This window comes from Chiloscyllium plagiosum, unplaced genomic scaffold, assembly GCF_037043375.1.
Source record: "Chiloscyllium plagiosum isolate Xiang-an unplaced genomic scaffold, Cpla_swu_hap1 HiC_scaffold_21, whole genome shotgun sequence".
In the NCBI taxonomy this organism is placed as follows: Eukaryota; Metazoa; Chordata; class Chondrichthyes; order Orectolobiformes; family Hemiscylliidae; genus Chiloscyllium; species Chiloscyllium plagiosum.
Genome location: NW_028270159.1, coordinates 89,078,536 through 89,099,513, shown reverse-complemented (window position 1 = coordinate 89,099,513; position 20,978 = coordinate 89,078,536). Strand labels below are relative to the sequence as shown.

The 20,978-nt window shown below is 42.5% G+C and overlaps 1 long non-coding RNA gene and 1 pseudogene across 1 annotated transcript; both read left to right on the top strand.

The window, feature by feature from the left end:
* Positions 1-458: 458 nt before the first annotated feature.
* Positions 459-1,353, top strand: LOC148146488 (cyclic AMP-responsive element-binding protein 1 pseudogene; annotated as a pseudogene).
* A 12,060-nt stretch (positions 1,354-13,413) lies between these two features.
* Positions 13,414-18,095, top strand: LOC148146487 (uncharacterized). Its single transcript, XR_015760837.1, has 3 exons — positions 13,414-13,521; positions 16,214-16,296; positions 18,020-18,095. It is a non-coding gene; the product is annotated as an uncharacterized LOC148146487 (long non-coding RNA).
* Positions 18,096-20,978: the final 2,883 nt, after the last annotated feature.

Sequence of the window (20,978 nt, the reverse complement as noted above, 5' to 3'; positions counted from 1 at the left end):
AACTGGACACAGTACTCCAAATGGGTCCTAACCAGAGATTTTTAAAGTCCCAGTAGCACATCGCTGTTTTTATATTCCAACCCTCTTGAGATAAATGACAACATCGCATTCGCTTTCTTAATCACGGATTCAACCTGCATGTTTACCTTGAGAGAATCCTCGACTAGCACTCCCAGGTCCCTTTGTACTTTGGCTTTATGAAGTTTCTCACCGTTTAGAAAGTAGTCCATGTTTGTATTCATTTTTCCAAAGTGCAAGACCTCGCATTTGCTCACGTTGAATTCCATCAGCCATTTCCTGGACCACTCTCCCAAACTGTCTAGATCCTTCTGCAGCCTCCCCACTTCCTTAGTACTACTTGCCTGTCCACCTAACTTCGTATCATCAGCAAACTTCGTTGGAATGCCCCCATCCCTTCATCCAGATCATTAATATATCATGTGACCATGCAGGTAACCATGCCTGGGATCCAATCAACAACAAGTCCAGCAGTAACTTTAGTGCAATTGCCGAATGGGCAGACTGTTCAAGTCCAAGTCGTTATCCAAGCAGCTCAGTCCTCAGTCACGCAGTCCCCTCAAGTTCAGACTGCTCAGATTTCTACTATACTTTAAAATGAAGACTCCCAGGAATCTGTGGATAGCACGACTGACTCTCAGAAACGTAGAGAAATTCTATCGAGATGGCCTTCATACAGGAAAATCCTGAATGAACTTTCTTCTGATCCCCCCAGTGTGCCAAGAAATCGATGAGGAGAAATCAGAAGAAGAGACTGTCTCAACCATTACTACAACGATGATGCAGACACCCATCTATCAGATTAGCAGTGGACAATACATTGCTATGACACAGGGGGAAGCAATTCAGCTGGCCAACAATGGTACAGATTAAATGCAAGGACTCCACACATGAACAATGACCAATACAGCGACAGCCAAGGTTGGAGCAGCCATTATACAGTATGCACAGAGCCCTGATGGACCGCAAATCTTTGTGCTGGGCAGCCAAATGCTTGTTCAAGGTGCTGCTGGAGATGTCCAAACCTATCAGATCTGTAGAACTCCTAACTCCACTGCTGACCAGGGAATGGTTATGGCATCTTCACCAGTCCTGCAAAGCCAGCCCCAGAATGCTGAAGAAACCACTCGTAAACGTGAGTTCCGCCTCATGAGAAACAGGGAAGCAGCTCGAGAGTACCATCGCAAGAAGAAATAGTATGTGAAATGCTTGGAGAATTGGGTTGCTGTTCTGGAAAATCAAGTTGAAAGAGAAGTCGGACAAAGTGGCCAAAAACAGCATGAAACTAGAACTGGGAAAATGTTAAAGGTCAACCGAAAGCCACAGGAGCTATAAAGAAAAGTAATATAGAACATGAGAAAAATAAACTAGCACAGATTACAAAGACAGAAAGGAAAAGTTTATATAAATATATATAACGAGAAAAGAATGGCTAAAGTAAATGTTGGTCCTTTGGAAAATGAGAAGAAGCATTTAGTTATGGGATATCACAGTGGAGGATACTAATATCTTTCCAGTAACTAGCAAAGAGACAAAGGTAGGTGAAGATTTGGAAACTATCATTATTACAGAACAGCTAGCTTTAGACTGTTTTGAGGTAATTGAGCTAACAATAGAATAGTCTCCTCACCTTGATGGAATGCATTCCAGGGTACTAAAAGAGATGCTAGGAAAAATAGCAAATTCACTGGCAGTAATTTTCCAAAATTCACTGGAGCCTGTGGCAGTCCCAGCAGACTGCAAAACAGCAAAAGTGACACCAATGTTTTTAAAAGGAAGTAGACAAAAAGTGGGGAATTATGTACCAGTTACTTTATTCTCTGTAGTGGAAAAGATGCTTGGGTCTATTATCAAGGAAGAAATAATAGAGAATCTCGATAGAAATTGTCCCATTGTACAGACACAGCATGAGGGACAGGTCATGCTTGACCAATCTTTTTGAATTCTATGAAGACTTTTCAAGCAAGGTAGACAACGGGGACCCAGTGGATGCGGTGTACCTGGATTGCCAAAAGACCATCAACAAGGTGCTGTGCAAGAGGCTGTTGCATAATATAAGGGTGCATGGCGTTACCGGCAGAGTATTAGCATGGATAGAAGATTGGTTGACTAATAGGAAGCAAAGTGTGGGGATAAATGAGCATTATTCTGGCTGGCAATCATTGACAATTAGTGTGCCTCAGGGATCGGTGTTGTGACTGCAATTATTTACAACTGATACAGATGATTTGGAGTTGGAACCACACGTAGGGTGTCAACGTTTGCATGTGACACTAAGATGATTAGCGGAACAAAGTGAGCGGAGGACTGTGAAACTTTGCAGAGGAACATTTCAACATGGAGTGAGTGGGTAATGGTCTGTAAAATGAAATAGAATGTTTGTAAATATAAAGTTTATACTCTTTGGTTGTAGTAACATTAAAAAAAATCACTTGAATGTTAAAAAGTTGCATTATTTGCTCTGCAGAGTGACCTAAGCATCCTTCTACATGAAGGCTGGTCACCAGATACAATAATCAGTTCAGAAAGCAAATGGAATTTTGTCCTTCATTGCTGAAGGGATTGTGTTTAAAAGCAGAGGTTTTGTTTCAGCTGTATTTGGGTGTTGGCGTACTGCATGTAGTTTTTGTCTCCTTACTTGAGAAAAGATGGGGTGCAGAGGAGGTTAACTAGGTTGATTCCAGAGTTGAGAGGTTCGGCTTAACAGAGACTGAGTAGATTGGGATTATATTCATTGGAATTCAGAAGAATGAAAACATATAAAATAATGAATGGAATGGATAAAATAGAAGTAGAGAGCTGTTTCCATTGGCAGGTGAAGCTAGGACAAGAGGGCATCACCGCAAGACTAGAGGCAGCAAATTTAAGACTGAATTGACAAGGAACTTCTTGACCTCTATGGAATTCACTGCCCAGGGAAGTAGTTGGTGCTCGTTCAGAAAACGTTTTTAAAACTAGGTTAGATTTTTAAAAATGTAATTAATTAATGAACATGGTGAGAACGTGGGTAAATGGTTCTGTGTCCACGAAATGATCAGCCATGATCTTATTGAATGGCAGAGCAGGCTCGAAGGGCAGGACGGCCTTCTACTGTTCCTAGATCTTCGGTTATACATCCCCCGGTCATTCGTGACTTGGAGGTGTTGGTGTTGGATTGGGATGGACAAAAGTAAAATTCACAGAACACCAGGCTATTGGTCAACAGGATTATTTGGAAGCACTAGGTTTGCTGCTTCTTCATCAGGGGGTTTTGAGATGCTGTGGTCATTTTTGTAACTCATGAACAGCAACAAAAGCCACGAAGCAATCCGCATGCTCCAGCCAACAATGCGCCCCGGGTGATTGATGTCAGCGGCGGACCAATGGAAAGGCAGGGACAGAGCTGGAGGACCTGGCGCACAGTTGGTCCTCCGACCAATCAGGGTGAATGAGGGGCGGGACTAGACTAGACCACTTGATCATCCTCGCGGTCTGTTCGGGATGTGTGGATGGAGAGCTGTTGGTAAAGATAGAAATAAACAGCAGGAAGCGGGAGGGAAATGGTGTCGGTATGGGTTGAGAGGGTTTACAGACATTTGGTGCACATCGAAAATACAAATTTGAAACTCAGTCCCGTTTTTGCAGTAAACGGGAAAATGCCTCATCCAGCGATTGATTCGAGTAAGCACCACCATCTTTATTCGGGGCAACGATTCACTGGACCCGTGCAGCCGCCAGCTTTGTTGGGGGCAAAGTTCAGCGGGACGCATGTGCAGCCCTCTCTGGTAGGGAGTCACAGGGCAGGATTTGCACAGAGCATATTCGCACCCAGAGAAATGGATTTTTTTTTCTGGATTTGTTTTTTCATTCATTTAAATGATTTGGATGTGAATAGAGGCGGTACAGTTAGTAAGTTTGCAGGTGACACCAAAATTGGAGGTATTGTGGACAGTGATAAAGGGTATCTCAAAGTACAATGGGATATTGATTGAATGGAACAATGGGCTGGGGAGTGGCAGATAGGGTTTAATTTAGATAAATGTGAGGTGCTGCATTTTAGAAAAGCAAATCAGAGCAGGACTCACACACTGAATTGTAAGATCTTGGAAAATCTTGTGAACAAAGAGACCTTGGAATGTAGGTTCATATTTCCTTGAAAGTAGAGTTGCAGGTAGATACGACAGTGAAGAAGGCATTTGGTATGCTTCCCCTTATTGGTCAGAGCATTGGGTAAAGGAGCTGGACAGGTCATTGGTTAGGTCACTTTTGGAATATTGTGTGTAGTTCTGGTCCCTCCCATCAGAAGGAGGCACTGAAACTTGAAAGGTTTGAGAATAGATTTTCAAGGATGTTGCCAGTGTTGGAGGATATGAGTTGCGGGGAGAGGCATAATAGGCTGGGGCCATTTTCCCTGCAGTGTCATAGACTGAGGTGTGATGTTATAGAGGCTTATAAAAATCGTGAGGGACATTGATAGCGTAAGTAGACAAGGGTTGGTAGATCCCAGAACTAGAGGATATAGGTTTAGGGTGGGGTGGGAAATTCAAAAGGAGCCTAAAGGGCAACTAAAATTGTAACATTTCAAAGGCATTTGAATAGGAAGGGTTCAGAGGGATGTTGGCCAAGTGCTGGAAAATGGGAATACATTAGGTTAGAATATCTGGTTGGCAAAGATGGGTTGGACCAAAAAGTCTATTTCTGTGCTAGACATCTGACTGTGGGATCATAAAAGTGAACATTGCTCTGATTCATCTCTGGGCTCCTTGATGTCCACTTGTTTGTTATCTAGCTTTCTCTCGTGTGTATTTTTGCTCTGTGTAGTATTTTACTATTACGTTCACAGTCCTCTTTGTAAATGAATTGTCCACTGCTGCCTGGCTCCTGACCATATACTCTATTATCAGGTTATTTTTTCCACAATATCTTTGACGGTCAAGAGTTCTTTTTTTTTCCAATAAGTGAGTGGAATTTCCTTCCATTTCTGACAGTCAAATTCTGCACCATTTTCATTCCCCCATAAATCATATTGCACTCCCTGAAACATGATGTGTATTTCTCCTTCCACAGATACCAGTGATCAAGGCCAAAGCTCTGTTGCCTGTTGAGAAGGTGATGTTTGACTTCCTTGTACTGCTGCAGTTGGTATGGTGAAGGTGCTCCCACAACGTGGTTGGGTAGGAGACATTACAGATTATGCACTCAGAGATAGTGAAGAGTAGAAGATATCTGTATAAATCAACACATTTTTAATTTCACAAAATATTGAGAACTTTTGACGTAAGGCTACAGACAGATATTATGTCCGGTGACCAAACCTTTGCGAAATAAGCAATTTTTCAGGAATGACTTAAAGGAAGAAAGCAGATCTTAGAGGGTGGGAATTCCAGACCGTGTTGCCTTGGAATCTGTAGAAACAGTCACACAGCTGAACTCAAAAATAAACATATCATTGGGAGTCTAAACTGAAATGAGTTATTGAGATGTGAAAGTGTGTCTGATGCATGGAGATAGGAATGATTACAGCCAGGAATTAAGTCAAGGGTGTGAAAGTAAATTGCTGTTGCTTATAAATGGGAGCCTTTTGATGGATCAGCAAGTTCTGGTACAAGTGAACACTTGGGCAGTAGAGTTTTCAATATTCTGGAGATTATAGGGAGGGTGATTGTGGGATGCTGGCCAGGAGTTGGTTTAGATAATGAAATCTAGAGTTCATAAAATGAATGAATGAAAATTTCATTAAATTAGCTGAGACTGTGGTGAGGTCAGATGATATCACTGAAGTCGAAATAGTGGTCTTGGAGTGGGACGGGCTGTTACCTTCAGCTGTTTGTCAGTTTGTGAATCAAGTCTGTAACAAGCTCAGAAGCTGATTGGCCCTGCAAGAACCCAAACTGGGCGTCACTGAGCAGGTTATTGTGAGCATGTGCTTGACAGCACTATCGATGACAATGTCTATCACTTCACTGCTGAGCCAGTGTGGACTGATGGAGGGAAATTGGCTGGGTTGGATGTGTCCTGCGTTTTTGTGTTGAACAACACTGGGAAACATTTCCCAATATCGGTAGGTGCCAGTGCTGGAGCAGTACTTGTCTTGGTGGGCAGCAAGTTCTGGAGGAGAAAGTGAGGACTGCAGATGCTGGAGATCAGAGCTGAAAATGTGTAGCTGGAAAAACGCAGCAGGTCAGGCAGCATTCAGAAACTCATTCCTGAAGAAAGGCTCATGCCCGAAACGTCAATTCTTCTGCCCCTTGGATGCTGCCTGACCTGCCTGCGCTTTTCCAGCAACACATTTTCAGCAAGTTCTGGAGCACAGCTATCAGTATATATTGCCACAATGCTAGCAGGGCCCATAGCCTTTACACTACTTGTCCATTTCTTGATCTGATTTGAAATGGGTTTTCAACCAATTCGATTCACATCTGTGATGTCATGGACAAATGGAGAAGCCTCATCCACTTGGCACTGCTGGCTGAAAATTGCTGAAAATGCTGTCGTCTTATCTGTTGTATGAATGTGTGAGGCCCCTCCATCATTAAGGGTGGGGATATCTGTGATGCTTCCTGCAGTGAGTTGTTTAATTGCCCATCACCATTCCTGACTAGGTGTGACAAAATTGCAGAGCTCAGATCTGATCCACTGGTTGTTGGATCACATAGTTCTATTTGGTGTTGCTTGCACTGTACCTTCACCAGGTTGGCGCCACATTTTCAGGTATGTTTGGTATTGCTCGTGGCATGCCCTGCGGAACTCTCCATTGAAGTAGTGTTGATTCCCCTGGCTTGATGTTAATGGTTGAGTGGGGGATATACCAGGCCATTAGATTACAAAATTGGGCTGGGGTACAGTTCTGGTACTGCTGTTGGCCCACAGTGAGACAGAGGTTGTAGGGTCAAGAGGGCTGATTGTGTTGTTGTATTTTCCAGTGCATTGGTAGATGTAATGTGGTCCATCCAGTTTCATTCCTTTGTTGAGACTGTGCAGTGACTAATACAATGAGTGATTTGATGGGCCACTGTCAGAAATGCAACTTTTGAAGAAAGGTTTTGTGATTTATACATGAAAGAAGTGAAACTATCATGGTATTCGAACAGATGAAAGACTCAACATACAACCAAGGTATTTTTCAATGGACAATTTCAGTTACGTCACACTATAAATTTTTGCTATAAATGCTGTGCCTTAGAATTGTGCCCTCCACACTCACCTGATGAAGGAGCGGTGCTCCGAAAGCTAGTTTGCTTCCAATTAAACCTGATGGACTATAACCGGTGTTGTGTGATTCTTAACTTAGAATATTACAGCACTACTAACAGGGCTGCATGTAAACAGGCTCAGTCCAGTTAGTCAATACATTCGGAAGGATTGCCTCCAAGTTTAACGACGCAATATTCGTCAAAACCGTCAACTTCAACCTGCAATGTTGTTATTAACAAAAACTTCAGGCTGACATAAAGCTCCCCACCCCACAGCAATGTGGTAACCGGGCCTGGCCCAAGAATTGGAACTGGGACATTTGTGGACCGTGATCTCAAAGGAAGCGAGCAAACACAATTCTGAGAGATGAGTTCTCAAAGATGAGTAGCAGGTTTGAGACAAGGCCGGTGGTATACCATCTTGCATTCAGCTTAATTGCATTTCTTATTTACAGTAGTGTTTTGAAAAGTATAAAGAACCAGTTTGTTTTCTGTGGTTGGGGAGTTTTATCCTCGTTGATCACAGTTGCTGCCTCTCGCTCCACAAGTCAAATCATAGGATCTAAACAATAAACTGCAGGTGCTGGTGATCTAAACCCAGAAACAAAGTGCTGGAGAAACTCAGCAGTTCTGAGGGCATTGGTGAAGAGAAAAAAAAATGTTACATTTCAAGTTTTTGTCTGAATGGACAAAGGGTCATTGGACTTGGAACTTACAATGTTTAATTCCCCTCAGAGATGCTGCTGGGCCTGCAGTTCTCCATCACTGTGCTTTCGATATTCAACTTTATTTACAAAACAGATCGGAAAAATACTAATCTCCAAAAGTGAAAGGTTCATTGCAAACATGAGCATAGTTTCCACACTTGAGTTACACAAGCACATCTCAGTTTAAAAACAAGATTTAACTCAAAGTAACATTCCATTTCAAAATTAGCCGAGTTACACCAGTAATAAAGCTCATCCACCCAATGAGGCACTTCAGACAACATCCTGCAGTGTTGCACACAGCCACCTTTACCGAAGAATGATCACATGTCACAAAATTGAAGGCAAAGAGCGTGTCTCTTTACAGGAGCTGAAGTCAAACTCTCAATTTTTGGAAAGATTTTTATTAAACCTGATTGAACATTTAAATCTCAGAGCAAAATCTTTGCTTTTTTTTAAACAAAGTGTGTGGGAAACATCCCACATCTTGCTAAAGGTTCAGTTCAGTCTGATACATAGAGCCAAAGGTCAAACAAACGTCACACTTTCTTTCACTTCTACAAAGGGCTGACATCACATTTCTTCAGGATTTAAAGTATTTTATAAATTGTTTGAAAAATCATTTGTCACGTTAAAGAACTGGACAATAACTACCATTGTATACAATAAGAGTGAAGCCTGTGACAGCAGATTGAGCTTTGGAGGGCAGTGAATGCACTTTCTAAATTCTGGGAGCACTTTTGGAGACTGCTCCCAGATGGTGATAGTGAGCATATCTGGAATGCACTGTTTAGATTTGGGAATCCTTGGGAAACAGTCTGTGGTTTCACTGATACTTGGTTTGCGTTGTTGGTGTACAGTAAGCAATTCATAAAGTTACTTATGTCTTGGTGTTGACTACCTGAATGGTATTCAAATCTGCCAGGTTGCCTTCAATAGTGTGAATGCATCTATTGTAAATATTTGGAATATTCCAGAACTGCCCAGTGCTTGGCAAATTCAGGGGGGACAAAAAAATCACATTGAGTAATTTGAAATTAAGAATGCAAGAGGATTTAACCACTGAAGTATTCAATTCAAATAGTTAAATGGAATGCTCACATCTAAAATACCTGTGATCCAAAGGAATGGATGGACTGACAGAATTGGGACCAAATTCCTAGCTGGGGAGTGTGAAATGTGCTTTGATAAAGTCACCTGCATTTACCAACAATAATTTGGCAAGCTCGGAAATTTAAAAAAACAATACGAGCTTCATTGCTGCTCCAGTCGGGTCCCAAGCTCTGTGAAAAAATAACAATGTTCAGGTTTATTGCATACACTCTGAAACACGTGTTTCTTCAATAGATCTTGCAAGTTGAGCATAGCAACATCATTTGGATGGACAAACTTTTGCCAACTCATTTCTTTCCGAGCCTCTATAGCCTGAAGAGTGACCAGAAGCAATTACTCCCCATATGTGGGAACATATGGGGAGTAATTGGGGTGGCACAGTGGTTAGCACTGTTGCCTCACAGCACCAGAGACCCGGGTTCAATTCCCGTCTCAGGTGACTGACTGTGTGGAGATTGCACATTCTCCCCGTGTCTGCGTGGGTTTCCTCCAGGTACTCCGGTTTCCTCCAACAGTCCAAAAATGTGCAGGTCAGGTAAATTGGACATGCTAAATTGTGTTAGGTATAGGGGAATGGGTCTGGATGGGTTGCGCTTCGGCGGGTCGGTGTTACTTGTTGGGCCGAAGGGCCTGTTTCCACACTGTAAGTAATCCAAAAAAAAATCACCGTCGAGGATTTTTTCCTTCAGAATTGATTTCCATATATTCAGTGCCCAGAAAAGATAAAAAGCTTGTCACCTTTTATAGAGCAATGATTCAGTGGGAGTAAAACACTCACCTTTTCTTGCTTAATAATCACGCTGCCTAAATTTTAAACATGAACACTTCTTAATAGTTCACGAGATCCTAACGAAATATTTTGTGCAAAACAAATCACATGGTACATAGTTATTCAGATAATAAAACAAGTTTGTTCATTGAAGAACCCAGAGGAAAAGGTCATGAAACAATGTGAGTTTGATACACCTCAATTATCATTTCAAGTGCATTCTCTGCATAAATTCTCCTTTTCCTCCTCGAAGTATTCAAATTCTTGAATACTTGAGAGAATGAAGTCACAGTTGTACAACACACAATCAGATCTTTCAGTCCAACTTGCCCATGCTGACCAGATATCCTAAATTAATCTAATCCCAGCATTTGTTCCATATCCATCTTAAACCCTTTCTACTGATTATCATTTTATTTTACTTTATCAGCACTTGAAATACTGACGTTGTTTTCTCTAACATTGGTTAAAGAAATCAAAAGTTCATTCATCTAAGTTAATTTTGTAATCTTTCACAAAGAAACAATTGAGAACAAAATATAGCCGAGTGCAAAACAAAATACTGCAGCTGTGCGATATCTGGGAACACTCTAAAGCTGAGGCACTGATACTGCACAAGTTTGTCAGCACGGTTTCAATTACTGACAATAATTTATTAATGCCTTAGCCTTCACATAGTTAAGGTAAATGTGAGATATCTGAATTTCATGAATTGGTTCCTATTGCACTTTGATCAACAAAAAATATTCTTGGTTTAATCTACTCAAAGGAGAAAGTGACGACCAAAGAAGCTGGACATCAGAGTCAAAAAGTGTCATGCTGGAAAAGAACAACAAGTCAGGCAGCATCCGAGAAGCAGGAGAGTTGATGGTTCAGGCATAAGCCCTTCATCAGCAATCACAGGCTTCAGAAAAATAACTGGCATAGACTTAAGGCAACACATACGTAGAAAGGTCGAAGCACGTTACTATCGGATTAGAGACTAATTTCAGATTTGTTACCATTCAGTGCAACATTTCAGTATGATATTTACATATGTACCCAAAAGATAAGTTTGGTTAAAATTACAAGCTCTAGAATGATTATAGGATTAAACCTGGAAATAAAGCTGGTGAACAAGAATGGCAAAGTGAAGTCCCACCAGTATCGCCTTGGGCAGTGTCAAGGAAGAATTTGAGAGCAGAGTTGCCACTTTGGAGTAACCTGCAGTCTGGCCAAATTGCAGCAAAAAGCTGTTCAATTTTATCTGCAAACTATTGAATGCAAAATCCTCCTTGCCCAATAATGAGGCAGTATTTTGGGATGTCATTTTTAAAATATATTATTTTCAAAGTTACTCACAATTGAGAGTAACAGCTTGGCGCTGTCTGCATAACACAGTACGTAAAGGAATTAACAGAAAAAATATTATTACCCAAATTCAGAGTCACTAATTTATTGATATTGCATGGGTCCAGCATTGATAAGTAATCGATTTTTAAAAATAAATATAGATACATTTACTAACTACATTGGGATACAGTCAAGTTTCTTACTGAACAGTGACAGGATTGGACAGAGTCCGCGTGGATTTAAGAGAGGGGAATCATACTTAACAAAGCTACCGAAAGAATCTACAGAGTCAAATATTAAAGTAAGAAATTGCAGGACATTTAGAAAAGCTTATCATTAAACATGGTAGACTGGGTTTTGTGAAAGAGAAATTATCTTTGACAAATTTGCGACAGTTCATTGAGGAGATAACAAGCAGGGCTGATAAAGGGCAATCCAATGATCTGTATTTGGATTTTAAAAATGCAAATGATAAGGTGCTACATAAAAGTCAATTGCTCAATTTAGGAGCTCATGGTATCGGCGTAATGTATTAGCATGGATTGACGATTGGTTTACCACACTGGCTGTTGGTGAGTCCTCACTTGCAGTGTTGTATACAATGTTAGCTCCCATATTTAATAAAGGATAAACCAACATCGGAGACCATTCAAAAAAGATTCAATTAGATGTTTCGAGGACGAAAGTGTTGACCTATCAAGAATAGATAAGCAGGAGTGATCTTATGGAAACAAGATTCTGAGGAGCTTGACAGAGTAGATGTTGACTAGATTTTCTAGCACCAGTGAAGTCTCAAACCAAGGGACATTACATAAGGGAACATTCATTTTAGAAAAAGTAAAGAACTTTTTCTCTGTGAATGGCTAGAATTTCCGCACCCAAACAATTGTGAAAGTTAAGTGTGGGAGGGGAATGGTTGGCTGACTCTTCGGAGGGTTGTTCTGGCTTGTTGGGCTGAAGAGCCTGTTTGTTTCCACATAATAGGGAATCTATGATTCTATCTCAAATTATTTTAAAAAAGGGCAAATAGATTTTTGAAATATTGAGCAGTTGAGGGCGATGCGGATCAAGCATAAAAGAGGTATTGAGGTCTGGGTTGGCCAAGCCATGATCTGATAGAATGGGGGAACAAGCTGAAGGCGATGAATGCCCTACTCCTGCACCGATTCCTTGAGGCTCTATTTCATGTTTTTTTTTGTTTCCAAAGAAGAGCGTGATACAATGTGCTTAAGATCTCAGATGTTGTGTAAAGGAGTGAAAATGGGGTGTTTATGTACTGATTCAGAAGGCATTGATTCATCAATCACAGCTATACAGTCATGAGTAGGGAGGCAATCCCCTCCATGAATAGAGGAAATCTACTGCAGAGCTCACACAAAGGGAATTCTTACCCTCAGTAAACTCTCCCATCACATTACCCAACATATCAGCTGAAGGAGGACACACTGCGCATGTTCTCGCCAACAAAGGGACTCCGGGTGATTGATGTCAGCACCGGACCAATGAAAGGACGGTGGGCGGAGCTGGATGACCTAGCGGGATGTTGGTCCTCCAACCAATCAAAGTGAATGTCGGGCGGAGCTAAACTAAACCATGTGATCACCCTCGCGCGCGGCGCAGAGTCGCTGTAATGAATGCTCGGGAAGTTATGGAAAGAAAGAATACGGTAAGGAAAAAAATAAATAGGGAAACTGGAGAAAAACTGTGTTGCTATGAGTGGAGAGGTTTTACAAACAAATTGTGCACGTCGGAAAACACAAATTTGAACGTCCCAGTCCCGTGTTTGCAGTAAATGGGGAATTGCCTCAGCGCGGCTGCAGGCCTGAGTGAGCGCCGCCATCTTTATTCGGGACAACGATTCACAGGACACGTGCGCGGCCGCCATCTTTGTAGGGGGCAAGGTGCAGCCAGGCGCATGTGCAGCCTTTCTCTCGTTTAGAGTCATTGGGATCATAGCAGCCAATACAGCTCTGATTCACCTCTGGGCTCCCTCATCACCACTTTGTCAATATCTGGCTTCCTCAGTCTCGAACCATGGGTGTATTTTTGGTCTGTTTACTACTGTATTATTACTTTTATAGACCTTTGCAAATGAGTTTTTCACTGCGGCCCAGTCCCTGACCATGTGCTGCTCTATTATCAGATTACTTTTTTCTTGAATATTTTTGACAGTCAAGAATTCTTTTTTCCAAAAAGCAAGTGTATTTTCCTTCCATTTCTGGCTATCAAATTCTGCACCATTTTCATTCCCTGTAATCCATTTTGCACTCCATGAAACATCAACTGTGTTTCTCCTTCCACAGATACCAGTGATTAATGCCAAAGCCCTGTTGCTTGTGGAGAGGGTGATGTTTGACTTTCTTGTACAGCTGCAGTTTGTGTGGTGAAGGTGCTCCTACAATGTGGTTGGGTCAGAGACATTATAGATTATTCATTACAGCAACAGTGATGATTTGAAAATAATGTCAAATCAACAACAGTTTGTATTTTTATTATCATGCTTATAATTTCACAAAAATACTATTGAGAACTTTAGACATAAGGCCAGAGATGGAGATATTAGGTCAGGTGACCAAAAGTAGGTTTTGAGGGATGTCTTAAAGGTGGAAAACAGACCTGTGAGATTTTGGTTGCAAATTTCAGACCATGCTGCTTCAGCAACTGTAGAAACAGCCAAACAGATGAAGTAATGAATTAACAAATTGTTGGGAGTCTCAAAGAAAATGGGTTGTCGAGGTCTCAAAGTGTGTGTGGTGCAGGGAGCTAGGGATTATCACAGCCAGGAATTAAATCAAGTGTGAGAAATTTAAATTGAGGGATATTGGCCACATGCTGGCAGGTGAGACTAGATTGGGTTGGGATATCTGTTTGGCATGGATGGGTTGGACCGAAGGGTCTGTTTCCATGCTGTACATCTCTATGACTCTATGTTGTTGCTTATGAATAGGAGACTTTTGATGAATCAACAAGCAGATATTTAGATGTTCTTGAGATTACAGGGAGGTTGAATATGGGAAGCTGGCCAGGGAGTGAGTTTGGATAATGAAGTCTAGAGATAGCTCATATACTTTCATCACATTGTGTTGAGACAAGGGTGAAATCAGCTCGAAATAGTGATCTTGGAGTGGGGCTGAGCTATCACCCTCACCTCACCTCTGGGATTCAACTGGTTGTCAGTTTGTGAATCAGGCGGTGACACAATCGTGAGCTTATTGGCCCTGGTGGAGCCTAAAGTTGCAGAGCAGCTGCTGCTTGGTAGCCCTGGTGATGACATCTTCCATCACTTTACTGCTGATCGAGTGTAGACTGATAGATGGAAATTGCCTGGGTTGGATTGTTCTGTGCTTTTGTGTTGAACATCCCTGGGCAATGTTCCACATTGTCGGTAGATGCCAGTGCTGGAGCGGTACGTGGCTCGGTGGGTGGCAAGTTCTAGAGCACAAGCCATCAGTATGATTGCCAGAATATTAGCAGGGCCAGTAGCCTTTAACTACTTAACCATTTCTTGATGCGATTCAAACTGAATCGAACTGGTTTAAAACTCACATCTGTGATGTTGGAAACCACTGGAGAAGGCTGAGATGGATCATCCCACTTTGCACTTCTGGCTGCAGATTGCTGCAAATGCTGTCATCTTATCTGGTACATGGGTATGTGAGGCCCCTCCATCAGTAAGGGTGGGGATTTCTGTGATGCTTCCCCCAGTGAGTTGTTTAATTGTCCATCACCGTTCACAACTGGATGTGGCAGAACTGCAGAGCTCCGATCTGTTGCATTGGATGTTGGAACACTTAGCTCTGTTGCTTGCTGCTGATGCTGTTTGATATGCAGGTAATTCTGTTTGATAGCTTCACCAGATTAGCACTTCATTTTTAGGTATGCCTGGTGCTGCTCTTGGCAAGCCCTCCTTTACTGTCCATTGTGATGGGTGAGAGCAGGATTTACAAACCCATGAGATTACAGATTGTGCTGGAGTACAGTTCTGCTGCTGTTGATGTCCCACAGTACCTTATAGATACCCTATTTGAGATTCTACATCTCTTTGAAGTCTGTCCCATTTAGAATGGTGATAGTGCCACTCAACACAGCGGAGGTTTTCTCAACTTTAAGGCAAGGCATTGTCTCCAAAAGGAACATGTGATGGTCGTTCTTACCGATAACTGTCATGGCCAGACATATCTGCAGCTTGTCAATTCATAACAATGAGATCAAGTATGTTTTTTTCCTTCTTGTTGGTTCCCTCACCACCCACTGCAGACTCAGTTGAGCAGCTATGTCCTTTAGGACCTGGCCAGCTCAGTCAGTAATTCTGTTGCAGAGCCAGTCTCGATTGTGGACATTGAAATCCTGTACCCAGAGTATGTTTGACACCATTTTGTTGCCTCAGTGCTTCCTCCAAATGTTGTTCAACATGAAGGAGAACTGATCCATCAGCCAAGGGAGGACGGTACATGGTAATCAGCAGGAGCCATGAGACTCCCAGGGCGAATCCTCCCTGTCTGTACACCACTGTGCCACCACCTCTGTCTGGTCTGTGCTGCCGGTGGGACAGGACATATCCAGAGATTTTAGGAGAAATTGAAGACTGCAGATGCTGGAGGTCAGAGTCGATAGTGTGGTGCTGGAAAAGCACACCAGATCAGACTGATGAAGGGCTGAGGCTCAAAACGTCGATTCTCCTGCTCCTCTGATGCTGCCTGACTGTTGTGCTTTTCCAGCACCACACTCTCGATATCGAGGGATGGTGATGGTGGTGTCTGGTCATTGTCTGTAAGGGATGATTCCGTGAATATGACTATGTCAGGCTGCTTCTTGACTAGTCTGAGGTACAGCTCTCCACATTTTGGCACCAAAAACCATATGTTAGTGAGGAGGGCGTTGCACCATCGAGAGGGCTGATTCTGTGGTTGTAATTTCTGGTGCCTTGTTAGATGCCACATGGTCCATCCAGTTTCATTCCTGTGTTGAGACTTTGCAGTGATTAGTACAGTGAGTAGCTGGCTGGGCCGCTGTCAGGTTGGCAGGATTTCTTTTTTACCATTGACAATGGTTTCATGGAAATCAGGAGATTCCTAATTCCAGTTATTTTTTCGTGAATTCAGATTCCACCATCTATAAAGATGGGATTCGAACCAGGACTTCAGTCGTTTGTTTTAATATTCTGGATAAAAGCTAAACACATCAGGTTTGTTCACTCATTTTAAATAACACTAACCCTGGATTTGTTTCTTTGTAAAACACTGTCCATCATCCTGTCTCCTCTATCCTCCCCTCCAATAACATGAGTGAGGAGCACATGGAGTTTCTCTGTCACCATGACTGAGATAATCCGATCTGCTGCTTCCCTCCCTCCCACTAGCCCACCGAGCCAAACTGCCTCACGTGGTGTTCCTGGTTTTTGTCCTAAACCTACATCTTTCTCCAGTCTCTTGTTAAGCCTTATCAGAGCCCATCTTTACAATTTACCCAAAGCTTGCTAAACCACAGACTTTCCAACACTCTGTCTCCTCCTCCTCCTCACCGATTCACAGATATTGTTCCTTGTTCTGGCTGTCTGTCTTTTCTGGTTATGCCCTTCTCTCCCCTTCTTTGAAAAACTTCCTTTTGACCTCATGGTTTTTGGAAAATCCTGCTCCATTTCCACTCTCTCTTTCCTTTCTGAATTCCTTGCATTTGGTGTCCCTCCAGTATCTATCCTTGCTCTCTCCTGTATCTCATCTACATACTGCCAGGAGTTGACATTGTGAAAAAGCACCATGTTAGGTTTCACATGTACATTGACACTGCCCAGCTCTCCCTCCCCACCATCCCTCTCCATTGTTCCACTGTTACTCAGTTACCAAACTGCTTATCACATTCCCACTACTTGATTAGCTGCAGTTTCCTCCAATGAAACATTGTAACGGTTAAACCCATTGCCTTCAGTTGTTATTCCAAACTCCTTTCTCTTACTGCTGAGCCTCTCCCTCTCCCTGGTAACTGTCTGAGGCAGAAATACGTTCTTCACAATATTGCTGTTATATTTGACCCTAAGGTGACCTTCTGACCAGACATCTGCACAATCCCAAACACCAGGGAATTCCAATCTCTTAAACATTGTCTGTCTCCACCTCACCCCAGCTCCATTGCTACTGAAACCCCTTACCCACCTCTGTGTCGCCTTAAACTTGACGAATCTGAAGCAGAACCCTTGATTCCGCGACTGACCCAGAATCTGGTTCCAGACTCCCTTTTCAGTATTAACACTCGGAAACATCCACTCAGTATTTAACCTGTCAAACCCCTTAAGAATCCCATCTGTCTCAATGAGATCACCTCTCTTTCTCCAAAATCCAATGAGTAGAGTCCCAACCTGTTCAGCCTTTATTTAAAAGATAATCTCTCCAAACCAGGGATCATCCCAGTGAATCTTCCCTGCTGAAAAATGTGTTGCTGGAAAAGCACAGCAGGTCAGGCAGCATCCAAGGAGCAGGAGAATCAATGTTTCGGGCATAAGCCCTTCAGCTTATGCCCAAAACGTTGATTCTCCTTCTGCTTGGATGCTGCCTGACCTGCTGCGCTTTTCCAGCAACACATTTTTCAGCTCTGATCTCCAGCATCTGCAGTCCGCACTTTCTACGAGTGAATCTTCCCTGAAATGCCTCCAATAAAGTGACACATTTCCTTATCTAAAGGGACCAAAACTGCTCACTTTACTCCAGATATGGTGGTCTCACCACCACTTCCTCACGTTACTCTCGGGTATATACTCCAAACTCTCATACTGAAAACCCTCTGAACAAAACACTCCATTCCCCTTCCTGATGACCTGTTGTAACTATGTACAGTAATCCTGCGCCAGGAGGAGGGGATGGTGTGGGTTTCTAACTTGAACGGAGAGTGACAGATTTTATAAACTTGTATTACAGGATATTACAGGTGGACATTCAGATGGTAATCTCAGTAAATGTTCTGCCAAACTCTGAATTACTCAGTACATCAGGATCTGGATATTCGCATTGTGAGTATTGCGTTCCAGATCAATCCCTTTTGCTGCTTAAAAATTCTCCTTTGAATCATCACATTCTCTCAAAAGGTCTCCCCAAACCTTCAATGTGTCATGTAATCCTTTTATGATGACCTGATGAGTGTAAGGTTTATTATTCGGATGTGTAATTTTTGTACAAGGATGTCACAGAGAGGGAGCAGAATATTCTTAAAGGGGAGAATAACCATTTTGAGGGGAGGCTGTTGTTTAATGGTATCAATGACATAGGAATAGAAGAGTTCACATTGTTGGATCATTCGAATCTCTTGTGGGGTAGAATTGACCTCCATCAGAAGGATGGATTGTACCTGCACTGAAAGGGAAGAGTTGCTAGTGCTATTCAGGAGGCATTAAACCAGTGAAGGAATGGAGGTATACTCAAAGAGAGAGTGAGGAAAGAGCCAAGTCTGAGGCTGGTACAGTTCAGGCGTCAAACAGTCAAGGCAGGCAAGGGCAAGGCACAGAATGAGGTCGGACTGAGCAGTTACACTGCATTTATTTCAATGCAGGAGGCCCGATAGGTCGGGCAGAGGAGCTCAGGGTATGGTTTTGAACATGGCACTGGGATATTACAGCAATTACAGAGGTATGACTTAGGAATGGTTAGGACCAGCAGCTTAATGTTCCAAGGTATAGATGCTATAGCAAGGATAGAAAGGGGGCAACAGAGCAGGGGGGTGAGATGGTTTTGATGAGGGATAACATTATGGCTGGGCTTCAGGAGGATATTCCTGGAAGTACATCCAGGCAAGTTGTGCAGGTGGAACTGAGAAATAAATAGTCAGCCGGGAATTGAGAAGTAAATTTACTAACAGATCACTTATCTGTAAGAATAGTATGATTGTATACAAGACTTGACCTTTTTAACTTCACTCACAGGATGAGGGTGTCACTGGCTGGGCCTCAAGGGCAGTTAAGATTCAACCACGTTGCTGTTGGTCTGGAGTCACATGTAGGTCAGACCAGGTAAGGATGGCAGATTCCTTCCCTGAAGGATATTAGTGAATCTCATGGGTTTTTTTTTTGCAACAATCAACAATGGATTCATGGTCTTTAATAAATTCTAACTTCCACACTTTTATTGAATTCACATTCCACTGTCTGCTGTGACGGGATCCAAACTCGAGGCCCCAGAACGTTATCTGGTTGTCTGGATTATCCATCTAGCGATAGTATCACTAGACCATTGGGCAGGGTGAGTGACTGAGGTATCAGTGGGGCAGCACATCAGCACCAAATATCCCATGGTCTCTGTGGAACATAGAAAGGGCTGGGGAGGGAAATATATCCCTGGTGGTGGGGTCTGACTGTAGGTAGCGGAAATTGCAGAGGTTAATGCGCTGTATCTGGAGATTCGTGGGGTGGCAGGTGAGGACCGGTGGATTATATTCTTATTGTGGTTGGAGGGGTGGGGGGAAGGTGGAGGTACGGGAAGTGGAGGATATGCATTGGAGGGAATTTTTGATCACGTGGGAGGGAAATGCAGTCCTTGAAATAGGAATCCTTTCTGGGATGTCCTGGAGTAGAATTGCTTCTACTGTGAGCAGATATGGCAGAGGCGGAGGAATTGGGAGTACAGGTTCATGTTTTTACAGGAATATACTCAAGGGAAATCAGGTGAGCAAAAAGGGAACATGAAATATCTCAAGGAAATGGTTTAAGTAGAATCCAAAGCGATTCTACAAATATATCAAGGATAAAAGAAAAAACAGACAAAGAATACAACTTCTTAAAGATCAAGAAGGCCATCTGTGGAACAACAGGAGGTGGGAGAGATACTATGCTACTCTTTTCTGAAGAGTTTGGAGAACTTGATAGTTAACAACAGTGATAACTTGAAAAGTGTCCATGTTACAGAGGATGTGATACTGGATGTCTTAAATGGCATCAAGGTGGATAAATCCCTGGGTCCTGATCAGGTGTATCCCAGAAATTTGTGGAAAGCTAGGAAAGCAGTGCCCCTCCCTGAGGTATTTATATCATCGTTTGTGACAGGTGAGTTGCTGGAAGACAAGTGTTGTTATTTTAAAAAGGTGGTAAGGAAAGGCCAGGGAACAAGAGAACAGGCAGCCTGAAGTCAGTGGTAGGCAAGTTGTTGGAAGGGATTCTGAGGGATAGGATTTACATGTATTTGGAAAGACCAGGAAAGATTAAGGATAGTCAACATGACTTTGTGTGAGTAATTCTCTCTTTCTAACTTGATTGAATTTTTTTGAAGATGTGACAAAGATGATTGATGAAGGCAGACTGTGGACGTTGTCTATGTGGACACTGAACGATGTTCCACAAAGCAGACTGGTTAGCAAGGTTAGATAACATGGAATGTTGGGAGAACTAGCCATTTGGATACAAAACTGGCTTGAAGGTAGGAGGCAGAGGGTGGTGATGGAGGGTTGCTTTGCGACTGGAGGCGTATGAGCAGCATTGTCCTGCAGGAATGGATATTCGGTCCTCAAATAAATGACTTGGATGTGAATATATGAGATATAGTCAGTGGGTTTACAGAAGACACCAAAATTGGAGGTGTAGTGGACAGCGAAGAAGGTTAGTTCAGAATACAACAGGATCTTGTTCAGATGGAACGAAAAATGGCAGACTGAGTTCAATTTAGATAAATGTGAGCTATTGTATTTTGGAAAGGCAAATCAGGGCAGGACTTATACACGTAATGGTAAAGTCCTTCGCAGTATTGCTGAACAAAGAGACCATGGCGTTCAGATTCATTGTTCGTTGAAAGTAGAGTCGCAGATAGGCAGACTAGTGAAGGTGGTGTTTGGTATGCTTATATTTATTGGTCGATGCATTGAATACAGAAGCTGGGACATCATATTGTGGCTGGA